Source organism: Cupressus sempervirens, chromosome 10, assembly GCF_028749045.1.
Source record: "Cupressus sempervirens isolate cs-2001-9-10 chromosome 10, ASM2874904v1, whole genome shotgun sequence".
Taxonomy (NCBI): Eukaryota; Viridiplantae; Streptophyta; class Pinopsida; order Cupressales; family Cupressaceae; genus Cupressus; species Cupressus sempervirens.
In genome coordinates this window covers 687,245,353-687,250,102 of record NC_143127.1, presented here as the reverse complement: position 1 = coordinate 687,250,102, position 4,750 = coordinate 687,245,353, and positions in this window count along the sequence as shown.

The window sequence follows — 4,750 nt, the reverse complement described above, 5'->3', positions numbered from 1 at the left end:
CAATAATAACTGAGTGACCCAATTTTAGCTGACCTTCAATAGATTAGTTTTATCCATTGGTTTGTTATGCAAGCCAACTCAATGGATGTTATTTGTTTATATGAAAGAGTATTCAAGCCAACTTGAAATTATATTTCATATATATGAAAGGTCAAGATGTGGATTGAAATATGAAAAAGTGGAGAAGAAGATAAGATGTGTATAGAGAATGATATCTAATTAAGAGCATAGTATCTAAGGAGTTGGAAAGAATATTCTGATCAGGGAGGATCTAGAGGATAAGCCAGAATAGTGATCTAAATATGCAATTTAGTTTCTTTGTTAATCAAGTCAATCATTCTTACTCTTTAACAATTATAGTAGTAAAGAAATCTATTAATAGAGGTGACTTAACAGTCATTTTGTAAATCCTCTAACTAGGTGAAATTTCTAGATTAAAGTGTCTTAAGACCTCTAACAAGGCAACTCCGTACAGGGTATTTTAAATCCTTTAACAAATTTACACCAAACAACATGTTTTGTAACCTTTAATAAGGTTGGCTCCTAATAGGGCTCACTTTAGAAGAGTGAAAAGTTGTAACTAGTTGTATTTGTGATTTTCCCAAATTAGATTTTCACATTAAATCTTGGTGTCTCATGTGGTCATGTTATTTTCTTACTACTTTATCTTTTGCAACTAAGTTACTAAAGGTTAACACACATTAATATATCAAGATTGCTTTGTTAACTAAGTTACAATGGATATCTAGTTCTAACTGAGCTGTGAGTTAAAAGGAAGCTTGTATTGACATCTAAGGGATTTGAAATTATTTTAGTGGTAACTAATTCACCCCTCCCCTCTAAGTTACTCCTCTTATATTTCCCAAAATTGGTATCAAAGCTATTGGTGCTTGTAGGAAAGGTTTTAAGGACCTAAGCTAAAGGTCAAGATGTCTTATAGAAGAGAGATTCCTAAGTTGAATAGAGAAAACTTCAAAGTATGGTAGGAACTCATGAGGTTGCATTTGGGAACCATTAGAGACACATGCCTAAAATTCCTAGAGAACTAATATGTATCACCTCCTAATCCTTTGGATGTGAATCAGATGGTAGATAAAAAGAATCACAACACAAGGATGATTAATATTGCTTTTTCTCTAAATTATGTTGATAAGGTCAAAGATTTTACTACTGCTTATGAAATGTGGAACAAGTTGCAAAAAAATTGAGGAGATGAAAATGTGAGGAGAGGAAAAGTAGAAATTTTAAGAGGTTAATTTGATTAGATGAACATGAGAGAAGATGAAAACATTGCAAACTACAATGAAAAATCAAAGCAAGTGTGAGTGCAATCAGAGCCTTAGGAGGGAAAATAGAAGATGTAATAGTAGTTATGAAGGTAATAATAACTCTTCTTCCTATTTATACAATTAGAGTTTCATTGATTCAAGAGATGAGATTTGATCCCAAAAGTGATATTATATTGTATGCACTAGTGGGAAGGTTAACAACTTTTGAGTTGGATAACTTTGATAACTATCTTCTTGGATCATGCAATATAGAATCAACATTCAAAGAAAAACTAACCCTTGGTAGAAAGGGAGGAACATCAAAAGGAAAACAATTTGATAGTGAAGAAGAAGAAGAATCTGATGATGATTGAAGCCATTAAAGTCCTACTTGCAAGGGGGTTACCAAAAGACAAAGGTAAATATAAAGGCAAAATTCTATTGATTTATTTTTCTTGTGAATAACTTGGTGACATTACTATAAGGTGTCCTAAATAAGGAAAGTAAAGATGATATAAAATCCAACAAGTTCAAAGAAAAGAAATATTTCAAGAGCTATAAAGAGTACAAAGACAAAGGTAAGAAATCTTGTTATATTGCTAAAGATTTTGATATTGATAATGAAGATGAAATGGTGTATATTTCTATTAAGGATGAATCAAATGACAAGGATAATGAAAAATATGCACTTATTTCTCATTTTAGCAAGAATGACACATGGATAATAGATAGTGGTTATTCTCATCAAACGAATGGTGATAAAACTATGTTTGAACTCTTGGAACAATATGATGGTGGAAGTGTTAAATTTGGAAACAATGAACCACATTATGTGAAGGGAAAATTTTTCTTTGCATTGACTGATGGAATAAGATGTGATAATGCCTTTTTAGTTGAAGGGCTAAGACATAATCTTGTAAGTGTGGTACAACTAAACAACATTGGACTCAAGTTAGAATTCATGAATGGGAAGGCTAGGCTTTTGGATGGTAAAGGAAACTTAGTTGGAACTGGCAATTAGACAAAAGGTAATCTATTCTATCTAGATCTAACTGATAATTCATGCTTCTTAGCACATATAGAGGAAAGTTGGTTATGGAATAAAAGTCATGTAAACTTTGATAATATGGTTACTATAAGAAAAAATAGAAGATTAAGAGGTGTTCCAAAACTGAAGAAACCTAAAATGGCCATATGTAAACAATGTTAGATTTGAAAGATAGGTAAAATTAGCTTCTAAAGTAAAAATTTCAATACTAAAAAAGTCTTGGAACTAGTTCATACAGATATTTGTGGAACAATAGGTACAAAGAGCTATATTGGAGATAAATTTTTTCTTTTGTTTTATGATGATTATTCTAGGATGATGATAGTAATGTACTTGAAGGATACATATGAAGCTTTTCAAAAATTCAAGTGGTATTTGGCTAGAGTTGAGAAAGAAACAAGTAAGAAGTTAAAATGCTTAAGATCAGATAGAAGACAAGAATTCATCTCTAATAAATTCAAAGAATTCTGCAATGAAAGAGGAATCAAAAGATAGGTATTTGCACCTGGCACACCTCAACATAATGGTATAGCAGAAAGAAGAAATAAACCCATCATGAATTGTGTAAGAACACTGATGATAGAGAATTTTTTTACAACCAAATATTAGAAGGAAGGAATCAACACATCAGTTCATACCTTGAACAAAGTTCAACGAAAGAAAGGTACATATCAAACACCTTATCAATTACGGTATGGCTATAACTCTAATGTCTATTATTGTAAAGTATTTGGAAGAAAATGTTATATCTTAAAACTGTCAAGGAAAGAAAAATTTGATGTGAAGAGTGATGAAGGCATTTTCCTAGGATACTCCAATAAGAGAAGAACATATAAATGTTTGAATCTTGCTACTCACAAGGTTATAGAAAGTGCAAATGTAAAAATTGATGAGTTTGTAAAAAAGAATGAATAAAAAAGTAAAAAGGAACCTAAAGATTACATAAACTTTTTTTACTTTGAGCTTGATACTTTACCCAACATTCATTAGATTACCCCACATAAATCACCCAATTCTGGAGTGTCAACCGAGTTGTATGTAATGTCAACTAAGTTGCATCTAGTAGAACCCAAATTAGAGACAATTCAAACTGAGTCCTAGATAGAGGAACTTGAGTCATAGTCTGTGGGAATCGAGTCTCAGATAGAAGAAACATAGAAAAGTTTGGAAATTCATAGAACCTTTAAGCATGGTGAACCAAGTGAATATAATCCAGAATCTAGAAGTAAGATACATGTACTTGCTAGATATGTTATAAGGCATCATGCTTCTGAGCAAATAATTGGAGATCAGATAGGAGGTACAATGACAAGGAACAAACTAAAAGGTAGATGTTTCTTACTGAATTTGAAATCTAGAACTATTAATAATGCATTGAATAATGAAAGTTGGATAGAGGCAATAAATGAAGAGATAGGGGAAATTGAAAGGAACAATACTTGGAATCTTATTCCTAGAACCAAGGATAAAAATGCAATTGGTACAAAGTGGGTATTCAGAAACAAATTGAATGAAAATGGTGAAGTATCAAGGAATAAGGCAAGGGTAGTGTGCAAAGTATATACTCAAGAATAAGGCATAAACTATGGATAAACATTTTCTCCTATTTCTAGACTTGAAGGAATCAAAACACTACTTGCATATGCTACATTTAAAGGATTCAAAGTGTATCAAATGGATGTAAAATCGGCTTTCTTGAATGAAATTTTGGAAGAGAAAGTTTGCATTGATTAGCCTAAAGGTTTCATTGATCCAAATAAAAGAGACATGGTCTATAAGTTACACAAATCTTTATATGGTTTAAAGAAAGCTCCTATATCATGGTATGAGAGACTTCATGGATATCTGGTAAAGATTGGTTTTCAAAGAACCAATGATAATAGAAGTCTGTATATTAAAGTGGGACCATAAAACAAGATTTTGTTAGAAGAAATATTTATGGATGATATCATATTTATAGGTCATGATGACTTATGAAAATCATTCTTTGAAGAAATGAGGAAAGAGTTTGAAATGTCAATGTTTGGAGAAATAAAATCCTTTTTTGGTTTACAAGTTCATCAAATGAAGGATGGCATATACATTGCCTAGTCAAAATATGTCAAGGAGATATTAAATACCTTTGGAATGGAAGAATCCAAACCAGTTGGAACACCTATGTCTACTGGACATAAGTTATCCAAGAATGATGATTCAAAAGAGGTAAATCAAACTATTTATAGATCTATCATTGAGAAACTTTACTATGTTTTTCATACAAGACTTGATATTGCATTAGTAGTTGGTATAGTTGCAAGATTTTTTGCAAATCCTAGAGAAAATTATATGATGGTAATCAAAAGAATTATGAGATATCTAAAAGGCACTCAAGGCTATGGACTATGGTACAAGGAAGGAGGGAACTTTGAGTTAAAATACTTTAATGAGCACCAAT